We start from the raw sequence: 15470 nt of genomic DNA, 5'->3' as shown, positions 1-15470 counted from the left end.
AAGATGTATAAATAAAAAAACCTAGGCAAAAGACCAGTCACCTAACCAAGACAAATCTAACCTTAACTGATAATAGTTGATTTCCATATACCTATAAATCACCCCTTGCACCCTTTTAATTTAGACCAATCCCTAGAATTTTAATAGATGCCTAGTTACTAATTGGCACCTGAGAGTTTATGCCCATATCTAATATGGCTATTTAATTAATGACCCTCTTGGTCAAAATAACCTTTGTTTAATATGGTTGATCTGTGGGACCTCCTGTAGTTTTTGGTTATTTCTTTGTTTAACATGATTGATCTGTAAAACCTTCTGTGTTTTTAGAAATTATTTCTGTGGTAACTGTTTCTGTTTTAATAATCATACTATGCATTGAATGTTGTATAACCTCCCCTATAAAAATAAAGATTGATTTTTCTGGGTGAGTCAGTCGGGCCCAAAAAGCCTGGCTGTCCTCCAGCACCCCACCGGGTGTCTCGCTTCAGTCTCTTCACCTTAGCCATGCATCCTTCGGGGACCCTGAGACCCCGCCGAGGCTGGACCCTGGCAACTACTGATGTTCACAACAACATGGATTATCTCCAAATATTCTATTGAACAAAGGAAGCAAGGTACAAAAGAGTACATACTATATAATTTCATATATACAAAATCCAAAACAGGAAACATTAATCTGAAGTGATAGAAATCAGGACAAAGTTTGCCTTTGGGGGTGAAGACTGACTGGAACAGAGTACAGATTAAATTTCTGAAATGTTATTTGTATGTGTGTTTTAATATAAATTATACTCTCACCCCCAACCCCAAACACAAAACCAAAAAGGAAGAATGAGCCTTGGCTGGGTAGCTCAAGTGTCGTCCCCATGCACCACGGTTGCTGGTTTGCTCCCCCGTCAGGGCACATACAACAAGCCACCAGTTGTACAACCAGTTGTACAGTGAGTACATCATTAAGTGGAACAACAAATAGATGTTTCTCTTTCTCTTTCTCTCTCAAATCAATCAGTAAAAAATGTTTCTTAAAACTTTTTTAAGAAAGAAGAATGCAGTGTTAAGGGAGGGACTCTGATGAGGTGATGATGCAGAAGATGATAATTAAAGGAACAAACTTCCTGAGAGATGAGCTCATCCAGGAAGGGATATTGTTGTTGGAGGAGAGAGGCTTTTTCCTCCACAGTGGAAAGGAAGCAGAAGCCAGGTGCCAGTTCAGAAGTGCTTCTTCATTGGTGTAAGAAGATGAGGGAGTTCCTTTCTGGTTGCTATATTCTCAGGAAGTTTGAGTCTCCCTCATTAGTCAGCATTCAGGGAAAGAGAGTGTGGGATGTGTGCAAACAGAAGGTATGGAATGTCATTTAAGAAAATGGGAGCATTACATAAGAAAGGATGACAGGTATGTCAGGAGAGCAAGTACCCCTGTAGTTTAAGATTGAGGTAATAGTGATACCCAAACTTTGGTCATCTCTGTGCCACACTGGAAGAAGAGTGGTCTTGGGCCACACATTAAATACTTTGTGACATGTCATCACAAAACGAATCTCATAATACTTTAAGTAAATGTATGATTTTGTGTTGGGTTGCATTCACAGCTATCTTGGACTGCATGAGGCCCATAGGCCATAGGTTGGACACCCCTGTGCCAGCCAGCTACATAGGGGGTTGTTAATGAGCAACTTGGAGCTGCTCTGGACAGGCACAGAGAAGGCAGAGTGAACTCAGTGAGGATTGGGGTTTTCAGCCAGGAGTAAATAACAGAAGGAAGTTCAAGGGCATGATGGGAGGATCGATTTACATTAAATGAAGGGTGATAAGAAAAATATAAGGGGGCTGATAGACCAGAAGAAAGATGTTGTATCAAAGGATTATAGGAATTGAATTCAAAGAATTGTGGTGAGTGAATTTGAAAAAATAGATTGTGGTATTTTAGAGAGTGACTTGTTTGAAACTGAGGTTTCTGAGGGGCATAGATTCTACTGATGCAAGGGCTCCAGTGGTGATTGTGTGGTGGGGTGGTGGGGTTCTGGAGGAAGGTGATGGAAAGCTTTTTGGAAACGGGAAGCTTACAGACCTGAGAAGTCAGGGGGTGAATATTATGGAGATAAGATTTAAAAAACAAAACAAAACAGAAAACCTGTGAGTCAAGAGGCAAATCCCCAGTGACTAAGACAAAATGACCAGCCAGTTGGTAGGAGAGTTACAGCAGGAAGAAGGGACAGCCAAGCTTTCCTTATCCCACACACACATATCAAACATGTAATGGCACTTCTTTGGTTTTTAACAGCCCTCATAACAATAAATGAGTTGAATATAGTATAAATTGCCATAGTTCAGACACACTAACAACACATATTTGATTAAATGAGCATGAAACAGGAGTTTGTCCTGTGTTGCCCTAGGATGTGATGGTGCACACCTTGCCATATCCACAACAGTGTATCTCAAGGCCTGTGGGCACTAAGAGTTGGGGTACTTTCTACCTAAGAAGTCAATGTTGTGTCTTGGTACAGCTGGCCAGGCTGTGACTTAAAAAGGTAGGGAAATGATGCAGCAACTTTGGAAGACAATATGACAGTTTCTTACAAAACTAAACAAACACACTTTTACTGTGAAATCCAGTAATTGCACTCCTTGATACTGTCAACAAGAAGTTACTGCTACCAATCTAATACCAACAGGAGTCCCAATCTAGGAGGCAGAAAAAGGAGAAACATTTTCAGGTACACAGACTCCACTATGCTACCAATAAGACAAACTAAAGCAAATCTAGAGACAGGAGTCACGATGTTGAGGAGGTTGGAGCTATGACACCTGAGGTGATGGAGAGCAGTGCTCAGATTTACGAGAGAGGGTGTTACATTCAAGGAACTGAGAAGATATCTCCAAAGGAGTAAGGTCAGGGCAAAGAGGCTAGAGAATGTGCTATGACAGGAACTGGTCCATGCAAGCCTCAAAGGCACCTTGAAGACTATAGACTTAATTCCAAGTGCAGTGGAATATGTTGAGGGGTTATTCAGACATCTGTACCTACCCCACTTTTGCAGTCCTCCCTTCCAATGCATCCAGGATGTCTACAGCAGAAGGCAATTCCCATGTTAATGTCCAAGTGTAGAAGGGTGGCGATTGACTCCAGTGTTCCAGGCTGGTGGACTCCTAACCTAAGATGACTCCTTTCACAATAGGTGAAATCAATAGTGGCTGCAACAGCAAAATCAAAGTAATGAGAAGAAAACTCAAATTCTGAAGAAGGGAAGGGAGAGAGACAAAGGAGAGAGGTTCAAGATTTTTAACTAGTTTCTTAACAAAACAAATTAACATTTTGAATAGCTCCAGAGTGTCCTATTATTACAAAAATGAGCAGGGCTGGTGATTCTCATACCTGCTTTCAAGTTCAAACTCAAATCTAAATATGCTCACAGAAGCTCAGCTTCCTACATCCCAACAATAATACCCTTCACTCTGTATAGTGCTTGAAACCTTTTCCAAACCATTTCTACACATGCTGTCTGGTGTGTTCTCTCAACAGCTCTGTGGGGCCTGAGAAGCAGGTATGGTTGTCTAGCTGGAAAAGAAGGGAACAGATTCTCAGAAATAAGTAACTTGCCAAGGTTGGTGGCTGGTGATTGGCCAAGAGGAGTCTGTTACCCAGTTGTCTAACAGAATCTATTTCCTTTACTGAATGCATGATGGTTTAAAAAAAAAAACCATCATGGTATGAAGTGTACAAAGAATATAATCAAAATTTTCTTTTGATTATTAGCTTCCAGCATGGCTGAAACAACCACTTGCCTTTTAATAATGCTGTCAATGGTCATATTAGCAGCCACAGCTTACACTGAATATTTATGTGCAAGACATATGGGATATTTGGATTCTCTCATTTAATCTTCACATCTCTATGAGATGGATATGATTACTGTGTACTGTGAAGAAACTGAGATTCAGAGAGGTTAAGAAATCTGCCTAACTTTGCCCAGCTAGTGGGCCTAAAGTCTAGGATTGGAACCTAGGCTGAATCCAAAACCTGGTACAGTTTTGCTCTCTCAATGAGGAATATCAAAACTGGACTCTTCTCCACTTCAAGATGGGAGATAAGGAAGCTCATCAATGCTGGGCATGTTAAACCCTCTGAGAAAATGGTTCTATCAGTTTTGAAAGAGATGGCTTTTATAGATTACTTAGAAGATATGCCACTGCCTAGCATCATGAAGCTGCCCTAATACTTCCTTGAGTTGAAGAATAGTCTGCAAAGAAGAATATTACACAAGAAAAAAGTAAAAACAAGACAAAATGACAGAAGCTTCACCTTTGGGGCAGTCTTCCTTAAACCACTCAGCACATGGCCATGGCAGAGCCCGCAGAGTGATTCCTGAGCCAAGCCAGGACAGGCAGGGTCAGAGCAGCAAATGACCACCACTGCTGGGTGCATGATCTTTGCCTTTGCTGACTTTTTCTTTCCCTTCAGAGGAAACATGAGAGTGAGAACTTAAGTCCTTGTTATTTCAGATTTCAATGTCAACTAATAGCTCAGTATTCAAGCAGGAGGGGCTGACCCTACCCAGGGAATCCACTAAACAGCAGGTCAGTGTATCTCTATGATCACACACGGTCCAGAATGGATTAGTTAGCCAAAAAAAATTTATATAATTACAATTGTTTAATGTTTACTTTGTTGGAAGATTTTTGTTTATAGTTTTTAATTTACCAGAACAGTATACTTTCCTAGCAAAGACAAATTATAGCTGAAGATCATAAGCAGGAAGATCCAAGTGAAAGGGCTACACCAATGGTGTGATGGCTTTGACTTCTACAGAAGAAAATTTATTTTTAAATCTTAATGCTTATTTTTAAGACTTGGGGATGAGGGGACCCAATCATAAGGAAATTAGTTAAAAGAAGAGCTATTAAGGAAGCAAAGCCCAGCCGAGAGCTATACTGTCCAGGGGCCCACGTGGACTTTATCTCCTGGGGCAGTGAGTGCTGACATACATACAGACTTGGAGCCTCAGCTGGATGGAATGGGTGAACACCTGTTGTCTCTCGGGGGCATGCTTTTTTATTGTGGCAGAATACCCAAGGCCCATGGAGATGCTGCTAGCAGACCAGACCTCTTTCCAAGAGACTGGCTGTCAACACCCCAGAAGGGCCACAGTTGATAATGTTGCATCTTTGCCTCCAAGGCCAGTGAGTGGAACACTCAACCTCAGGCAGAATTTTAAACATGAATGACTCAATCTAGGTTCTCCTTGTGGTTGCTTAACTAGAACTGTTTTCTTTCCCCAGCCAAGTTAATTGGCCAAGTCTGGCCTGGTTTATCCCCCAAACCAAACCTAAGTTGAAGTCTTCATTGCAGAGATTTGAGTCTGCTTCTGTGCTTGGAGGAGCAGCTCTTGATAATGTCCTGTGGGAATGTCTTTTACCCCAAAAGCCACCAATTCCAAATGAGCCTCAAGAGCCCTTAAAGAAGAAGATATGGATTAAATGTGGAAACCCAGCTTGTTTGTAAAGGTCTGTCATCCCCAGCACTACCAAGGACAAGGCAGAGCTTGGATACCCATTCATTGATTAGTGAACTCCCTTTGAGCTTTCCTTAGGGAATGGATGATTTGATCTGGAAAATGGTTTGTCCTAAGAGGAGACTAAATTCTTTTTTTTTCTATTTCATCAAAATTAATTTTTTTAAAAATTTTATTTTAATCATTGTTCAAGTACAGTTTTCTGTCCTTTACTCCCATCCCAGCCTACCCACCCCTCCCTCCCAACCTCCCTCCCATTTCCACCCCTCCCCCCGGTTTTTTCCATGTGTCCTTTATATTTGTTCCTGTAAACCCTTCACATTCTCCCCTGACATTCCCCTGAAATTCCCTCCCCTCTCCCCTCTGGTCTCTGTCAGCCTATTCTCTATTTCAGTGTCTTTGGCTATATTTTACTTGTTTGTTTGTTTTGTTGTTTAGGTTCCTGTTAAAAGTGAGATCATATCCAGTGCCTGGGGACATCATGAGAGTGGATGAGCACTTGGCTGAAATTCCTCAGAATTCACTGCTCATTGTTTCACCCAACACACACCTGTCATCCTTGTAGGTCCCTGTCTCCATTTCTGCACATGGATCCTTCTGGCACCCAAGACCTACTTTCACCATTAGGAGAAAGCAAAACAATGTTGGTCCTCTCATGGGGTCTACATCCACAGACCTCTCACTGTGACTCCTATACTCTTTTCTTTTCTTTCTGTCCCCGTATTCCCTGGTCAGGGAATAATAATAATAATAATAATAATAATAATACAGCCAATAATAATAGTTGTTTCTTGAGCATATTCAGATAATGTGTTACCACTTCCTATACATTACCTAACAGGAAGTCTCTGAAGTAGACAAATTCATTATCCATATTTTATAGGTGAGGAAACTGAGGCACAGAGACATTAACTAATTTTCTGAAGACCATAGAGCTAAGACTGGCAGGCTAATGTTTGTCTGATTCCAAAGCCTCTTCACCATGCTTTTCTCCCGGTTAATAATATCTCTGAAATACGTAGTGTGGTAGTTAAACCTAGAGCAAGACTACTAGCTGTGTGACCTTGGACAAGCTGTTTAACCTCTCTGTGTTTTAGTGTTTTCATGTGGTAAAATAGAGATAATAATGCCTATGTCACTAACATGTCATGAGGATCAAATGAAGTGATGCCTGGCTCATACACTAAGTAAATGTTAGCTATTACTGTTACATTTTCAAGGACTTTCACATTGATACAGAGCCAGAAAGTTCTCATTTTACACTGAGTTTCCAGGAGAGCAAGTTGGCATACTCAGGATGTGACAGTGGTGGGGAAACCAGGGCTGCAAACAGACTTTGGACACTCTGCTCCACCTGCCCTCTTGCACTCTTGAGAGAACGCTGAGCTATCTGGTCCTCCCTAGGTTCCAAAGCATCTCCTCAGGGTCCAACCTTGGGAGTTTGCCGTGTTCTGCCTTGTACAGACAACTGACTCAGAACAGGCTAGCTCCTGCATTGAGTGTCTGGACACATATTCTTTTCTTCTATTTCTTCCTTTCTTCTTCTTCCTCTTTTTTTTTTTACAGTTTCTGAGCTTCTCTATTTATTTTGCTTCTTGAAACCTAAGTGACAGTATGCCAGTATAATTATGGGGTTTCATCAAAACCTTTACTGCACTACAGATACAGAAATACAAGGACATACTTTTTGGAGAATTGATATTTTACAAAATGCAGCAAACATTTTAAATTACACATGAGACAAGCAAGGGTTAAAAAAAGATATGCATTTCAAGCTATTGCAGATTGTGAGAAAATTTCTGCAGGTGAAACGTGTTTAAATTTAATCAACCATAATGTGTGAGTGTATGTAAAGTCATGGCATCCTCGCCAGGTGGCTCAGTTGGTTAGAGCATCATTGTGATATGCCGAGGTTGTGGGTTTGATTCCCAGTCAGGGCACATACAAGAACCAACCAATGAATGCATAAATAAATAGGATAACAAATCGATGTTTCTCCCTCTCTCTAAAAAAAACAAATCAATCAAAATTTTAAATTAAATTAAATTAAATTAAATCATGACAGTTGCCCTGGCCAGGTTGCTCAAGTTGGTTTGAGTGTCATCCTGATAGGCCAAGGTTGCAGGTTTGATCTGCCGTAAGGCAGATCCCTATCAACCAATGAATGTGTGAATAAATGGAACAACAAGTAGATGTTTCTCTCTCTTCTCCCTTCCTTCCTTTTTCTCTCTAAATATTAAATGAATGAATGAATGAATAAATAAGTAAAATCATGACAAAAGTCTTCTCTCGGTCATATTGCCTGTGATGAATTACTATTACTATGCTGTTTTATGTTTAGGACAAGATGTCAATACAGCATAAATCCCATGCCATTGCGGTTTTCTTCTGGACATTTAAGCTTTTCTTTGTTGGGATAAATGCAGTAGTAACACGTAAACCAGTTGGTCATAAACAGCACTTCTGCCATAACTTTCATAATTTTCAGGACACGTCAACTGACAGTAGTTTTGCCATTCCCAGTTCTTTTAAGAATTATAACTCTGTACTCTTCCCTTAAGTATGTCTGTGAAATCTTGTTCTCTGCTAAGCCAGTTTACTCAACATAGCCTGGCCAAGAGAATTTAGTGTTTGGTTCATTTATCTAGTGCAGTGTATTGGGCACCACCCCTCTTCTGATGATCCAGTTCAAGGAGTTGGTTACTTGATCAGTTCAGCCAGGAACAGTGTTGTCCAATATGCACTGCATCAGCAAGCTCTCCACATCAGCTACATTGATGCTTGCCTCCTTAGAAATGAAAGCTGCTTGTGTAAGGTTTAATTAATTTTATGAGCACTTTTGTTCTGATGTTTTGCAAAAGCTCTTCACTGTGTTCCCTTATAAAAGAATTATCCATGATGTGGCTGTGATTTGTTTTCAGAATTTTTTCAAATTTAATGATGTCATTATTCTGATAGGCACTTACTAACTTCATCATTGTGATCATTGTGTTTCATAATGAATTGTTTTTTACCATGTGGCCTTCTGTAAGTCAAATAGATTTACTCCCGACTTCATATTTGCTAAGACCAAATCACCATGAACTTCCTCATTCATCATAATTCTTGAAAGCCTCAAAGAAATCAGTGTGTGCCTTTTCAAACTCACGTTCTCTCAAGTGCATATGACTACCACGCCCTCCAATGACCTGTGATCAGTGGGTGAGGGATGGTAGACAGGATATGAAGTGACTGTTCATAGACTGTTCATAGAGTTGTTTGTTGTTTCTCTGTGCCATGTACCCTTGAATTTCCAAAGTATAAATTTTTAATAACTATATACCCTTTTACAAGTCATCTTTTTCATCATTAGTCTGGCAGGACTGATGTAACTGGCATAAAACGTGATGGAGCTTTCCATATTCTTCTGGTTCTAAATACAATTTTCCAAGCTTCGTGTTTGTCTTAAACTACACTCCATCATTCTTATCATCTTTAAAAGTTTCCAGTGTTGTTTTGCAGAAATCCTGCAGTAAACCCATCTGTTTAGAAGTGGAGGCATAATCAATAATAAAATTAATGGATTTTTCAGAATAATTTCTTGTGACTGCACTCTGAATATAGGTCAATGGTTGTTTGTATCTGTTCATCATTTCTGAAAAGTTTGTCAACTTGAAATTAATCTTAATCATTTGTTTCAGTGCTTTAAATCCTTATTCTCCCTTTTCACCTTGAAGTTCCAAAATAGTCTGGAAATTGCTTAATTCTGCTTTTGGATCATCTTCCTTTAATGCAGGGGTGTCAAACTCACATTTGCTGGGGGCCACATCAGCCTCATGGTTGCCATCAAAGGGCTGAATGTAATTTTAGGACTGTGTAAATGTAAGTACTCCTTAACTAGGGGCAAGGAGCTTGGCACTGCCGCAGGGGTGGAAACATGGTTCCAGGCCAGATAAAACAAGGTGGAGGGCCAGATTCAGCCCATGAGCCTTGTGTCTGCCACCTGTGCTTTAATGCTTTGGAATTACAGTAGTGAGTTTCCAAATCCACATTTGGCTCAGAGTTACTGCCTTCAGAGTATTCCAGGCCGTAGTCCTCTCATCATCACACAGGAAATTGTCTTCCATGTCAGACACCTTGGCTAGGAATGGGGGAGGGGCAGGCCCACATTCTACAGGCACAAAAAAGTATAACCAGAGAAGTTACAAATGCCCAGTGCATGCATAAAAATGTCTCTAAAACACAAATCTTTGAGCTACTATGTGTAATAGTCTGGTCTATAAGGGCATGGTGTTGAGGGTCTTACCTGAAGTTCTCTGACATGCTGAGTGAGGGTGAGGGAGTGTGCTTGTAGCCTTGACCAAATTAAAGCTAAAGTACAGCTGATGATCACCCATGACTCCTTCTAACATGAAAAGGAGGTATAGTCTCAGCATAAAGTCTTTGCTCAGTGCACCCCTCCACTCTCAGGATGCACCAGACACACCCTCACATCCTCTACCCTTTGCCCTCACCTCTCCCCTTCTCAATGGGCCTACTCTTCTGACTATAATAGCAAATCTTAGGGCCTAGATTCTTCATGACATTCACTTATAGTCAAATACCTCGTTCTGTTATCAGACACTTCATATGTGTCTCCTGTTCTTGGTTGGTAAAATGCAGTCAAGCACACCTTTGTCACTTGTAGTCATTACCACTCACTGTGGCACAGTCCAAGGTAACCCAGCCTGGCTGTCTCCCTCTCACCCCAAAGCAACATAGATGTGACTACAAACACATTGAAGAGCACTGTAGATTTTTTTTTGATGTCTTGAGTATCCAGGGCAGGTGTACAGGCCTCATGGCAAAATATTTTAAGTTTCTTTTAAGTTGCTCCGTGTTTTTCTAAAGTTGCTTACCCTTTAGCAACTATCTTTAATCTCTCTCTCCTGCTTTTATTTCTTTTGCCCCAGCCTTTCTCTTCCTTTCTAGATTCTCTGTCTTCAGTCCATGCTTGAGCAGAAAAATGTTGCCCTCTGATAATTCCCTTACCCCCTTACCAATCATCCTCATTAGCAGAACACCTCAGTGTTTCTTTTCTTGCCCAATCTCCTTCTTCAGCTGAAGGAAGGAAATTCACCATTCTTGGAAATTAGTAACAGAGATAGGAAAACCTATGATTGATTTTTTTTCCTATCCCACAATATTGTGTTATAATGGCAAAGAGAGAACAATGTTGAACATATGTTAAGTACCCATTATATACCACAGATATTCTCATTATATGCTTCAGTTAGTATGTATTAGCCATCCAGGAATAAGGCAACTTACTGAAGAACAAGGTCCACTTCTTCAGGGAGTGAAATAAGTTTTGCATGACCACAAACTTATGGCTCATAAGGCACTTTCTAAATATTTTAATTAGAAGTCAACAATTGGGTATATGAAGATCTGACTTAGAAATATGGACATCTGGCTTTTCATGAAAAACTGGGGATTTGGCATGCCTGGCCTGATGTGGATTGGCCAATTTAACCCACATCAGCCAGTTTAGTCCAGAGATTGATTTATAATCCTTTACATCACCCATTTTAGGCCCTGTTTTTCAAAAAGAATTGACCAAATTTTGGCAGTCACATCAAGGGGGAACAGGGAAGGCACTGATAGAGCAGCAAATGACATTACTTCCAGTATGCCTAATTGTACCTTTTTTTTTATAAAGACAACCTGTTAATTAATCACATGTGATCTAATTTGTATGCCTTTGTAAATCTTTTCATGTAAATAATTTTAAGAATTAGGGAGAAAGATTTCATTGTTTTACCATATAAGTAGATTTTTTATTTTAGAAAATATGATAGTTAAAATGATATAGTCCCTTTTCCAGCAAAATTGATGCTCCCTGGGTAATATAGAGAATCCTGAGGCTGTGGTGGAGGGATGATGTTAGAGCTGGGGAAATGACTCCCTGAGTATCCTTGGAGGAACATTGATTTCATTCGTGTTTATGCTGACATCTCTCTACAGTCTACTTCACCTTTATTTTAGAACCCACTTGGCTCCCTCCTGGTTTCTAATAAATGTACACTCTCTCCCTCAATACACCAGAACAGTTTGAGGATGGATTGTGCCATCTTTTTCCTTTTTTAGCCTTATTAGTGCCTGACATGATATCAAACATTCAGTAACTGTTTAAAAATGCTCCTTGAATGAATGAAAATCTTTTTCTGTAGAGTAGAAACTCTCTGGAACACCTCCCATGGCTCTGTCCCCTCTTATAGTTCTTCCTCATTGCTCCCTCCTCAGTGTTGAGAGAAGCTGAACAAAGTACAAACACTGGAGAGGAGAGGCTGGAACCAGACCTGCCTCCAGCTTTTCCCACTTTAATTCCTGCACATCTGAGTCTAGAAGACTCATAGAAAGGATTTATTTCCACTCTGGTTGGGTGGCTCCATTGGTTGCAGCATCATTCCATACACAAATAGGTTGTAGTTTCTATCCCTTTTCAGAGAAAATACCTAGTTTTAGACTTTGACCCCTGGTCACAGTGCATATGGGAGGCAAACAGTCAATGTTTCTCTCACTTCAATGTTTCTCTCTCTTTCTCTCCCTTCCTATTTCTTTCTAAGATTATGAACATATCCTCTGGTGAGGATTTTTAAAAACAGGATGGACTACCAGTTAAGATGGCAGCATCATCTCCTTGAACAACGACATCAACTAAATTACAAAACAACCATCACTCAGAACTGTCAGAAATCGAGTTGAATGGAAGTCTGACAGCTACAGAATTAAAGAAATCACATCCATCCAGACTGGTAGGATGGGCAGAGATGCAGAATGGGTGGATCCCACACTCAGGTATGGTGAATCAAATTTCAGTAGGGATATCTCAGGAGCAAGGAGTTCCAGCCCCACACCATATCTCACAACCCAGGGTTCTAGTGACAGCAAGATAAGTCCCCATAATTTCTGGCTGCAAAAACCCATGGGGACTGAGTCAGTGGAAGGAATTTCTGGAGTCCCAACCAGTTCCTCCAAAAGAACCCACACATGGACTCACCTACTCAGATTCACTCCCTCTGAGCTCCAGCACCAGGTCTACAGCTTGAAAAGCATCAGTGGCATACAAGGAAGAAATGAAGGGTCTACTATCAAGGCAAGAGCTGGGGGACAGCTTTCTCCCAGACAGAAAGGCCATTGTGCCTTTTCTGAACACTCCCCTCGAAGAGCCACAGAGCCCACAGGCAGGTGCTATATCTGAGACTCCACCAATCTAGCTAACACTGGTTGCATTGCCATGGAGATGCCCTGAAACTCTGTCCCACCCAAGTTATAAGCCCACCCAAGCTCTTTAACAGAGACTTTTCCATATGAATGGCTGATCTTGGATCAAGCTTCATAATTTCCTAAATCCTCTCAAACAAGCAATAGTACTTTAGTGAGCCCCAGCCCCCATACCCCTTGCTAAGTGGCCCCAGATGTGGAGCTAGTAGCAGCCAGCCTAGATTCAAGCTTTGCTTTACCTGAGAATCTCCAAGCCCAGCAAAAGTAGCAACCACCTCAAATTGCTTTATAGTCTAGATAGGGTGGCCCCAGGCAAAAAAACGAGTGGGGGCTGACCTTGGCCTGCACCACCTGGGAAACCCCAGAGCCTGTGCACCCAGTGGACAGCTACAGACCAAGTTGGAGCAACACCACCCTACCCCCACAAAGCTGATCCTCCACAGAGAGTGGAGACTGGTGGTCAGTGGTCACATCAGTCCTTGCAGCTGACTGGCCTGGGTAAATCCCTCCCATTGACTTGCCAACAGCAATCAAGGCTCAACCTCAAGAGAAGGGTATACTCAACACAGACAAAGGGAGCACTTTAAGTACTCTACTCAGCTTGGGTGACAGAATAGGCTGTGCCACTGGACCCTACAGGACACCTACCACATTAGGACACACTACCAAGACACGGAGCCATAGAGCTCTACCTAAAACATAGAAACAAAGGGAGGCTGCCAAAGTGAGGAGAAAAGAAACATGGCCCAAATGAAAAAAACAGATCAAAACTCCAGAAAAAGAACTAAACAAATGGAGATAAGCAATCTATCAGATGCAGAGTTCAGAACACTGGTTATAAGGATGCCCAAAGAATTTAGTGGGGAATTTTTCATGTTGTCCCATGTCTCAACAACATGAAAAAGATCTAGTCAGAAATGAAAGATTCACTAATTGAAATAAAACAATTTACAGGGTAACAACAATAGAGTGAATGAAGCTAAGAACCAAATGAATGATTTTAAACATAAGGAAGCAAAAAGAAACAATCAGAACAACAAGAAGAAAAAGAATATGAAAAAAATGAAGATAGTGTAAGTAGCCAATGGGACAACTTTAAGCATTCCAACGTTCACATCATAGGGGTGCCAGAAAGAGAAGAAAAAGAGCAAGAAATGGAAAATCTATTTAAAAAAGTAATGAAAGAAAACTTCCCTAATTTGGGGAAGGTAATGAACATTCAAGTCTAGGAAGAAAAGAGAGTTCCAAACAAGATGGATGCAAAGAGGCCCACTCGAAGACATCAGAATTAAAATGTCAAAGATCAAAGATAAAGAGAAAATCTTAAAAGCAGCAAGAGAACTGCACTCTATTACCTACAGGGGAATTCCCATAAGACTGTCAGCTGACTTCTCAAAAGAAACTTTGCAGGCTAGAAGGGAGTGGCAAGAAATATTCAAAGTCATGAAAAGCAGGGCCCTACAGCCAAGACTACTCTATCCAGCAGAGCTATCATTTAGAATCGGAGGGCAAATGAAGATCTTCCAAGACAAGAAAAAACTAAAGGAGTTCATTATCACTAAACCATTATTATATGAAATGTCAAAGGGACTTATTTAAGAAAAATAAGATCAAAACTATGAACAATAAAATGGTAATAAATACATATCTATCAACAAGTGAATCTAAAAAATATCCACAAACTAAGCAAACAAGAAGAACAGAGACAAAATCATGGATATGGAGAGCATTTTGATGGATGCCAGATGGGAGGCAATTGTCCAGGAATGGGTGAAGAGGTGAGAGGATTAAGAACTACAAATAGGTAGTTACAGAATAGCCATGGGGATGTAAAGTACAGTACTTACAGGAAATGGAGTAGCCAAATAACTTATACGCATGACCCATGGGCATCAACAATAGTGTGGGGATTGCTTGAGAGATTCTGCAGTGTTGGGTGGAATGAGACAAAGGGAGGAAAATTGGGACAACTGTAATAGTACAATCAATAAGATATATTTTAAAAAAGGATTTATTTCCCTCAAATTGAAGAGGAAGAACTTAGGCAAGGCTGTAGCTATGGCAGATTTTTCTTAGAGGGCAAGGGTCTTTGCTCAGGGAAGAAAGTGGGTTATGGGTAAGCACCACTGCATCATTATTGCCTGTGGATGTGGGCTCATCAGAAGGGGCAGCCAGTTGGAAACCATGTTCCTGGGTGCTACATGCTACCCACCATGCAGGACCAACCAGAGGTTTTGATGGATGCCCTTAAATATCCTCACACCATTTCTCAAACCAGTCACTGGAACCTTAATGCTTTAAAAATGAATTTACCATGGCCATCCTGAAATCTGCTGCTGGCAGCTATGATCTTTTTGGAAATATAAAGAAATTCTGAGTCAACATTTTCAAATATCCAGAATCTATGTCACTATTTTTTTAAAAAATCAGCAGCTCTGGCCCTGGCTGGGTAGCTCAGTTGGTTGGAGCATCATTTGTGCATGAAAAGGTTGTGGGTTCCATCCTTGGTCAAAGTACATACCCAGGTTGCAGGTTCAATCTCTGTCAGGGAGCATGTGGGAGGCAACTGATCAATGTTTCTCTCTTGCTCTTTCTCTCCCTTCATCTCTAAAACAAAACAATAAAACATATTCTTGGGTGAGGACTTATAAATAAATTTTTTTTTAAAAAATCAGCAGTTCTGACATCCCTGGCCTTACTCCCAGCCTGGGC

At 40.7% G+C, this 15470-nt stretch overlaps 1 pseudogene; it reads right to left on the bottom strand.

Moving 5' to 3' along the window:
* Positions 1-8099: 8099 nt before the first annotated feature.
* Positions 8100-9622, bottom strand: LOC123805585 (annotated as a pseudogene).
* Between the last annotated feature and the right edge of the window lie 5848 nt (positions 9623-15470).

This window comes from Phyllostomus hastatus, unplaced genomic scaffold (genome assembly GCF_019186645.2).
Source record: "Phyllostomus hastatus isolate PE091 unplaced genomic scaffold, TTU_PhHast_1.1 phas_scaffold_317, whole genome shotgun sequence".
Lineage (NCBI taxonomy): Eukaryota > Metazoa > Chordata > Mammalia > Chiroptera > Phyllostomidae > Phyllostomus > Phyllostomus hastatus.
The sequence above is the reverse complement of the archived record's forward strand: the minus strand, read 5'-3'. Positions and strand labels throughout refer to the sequence as shown.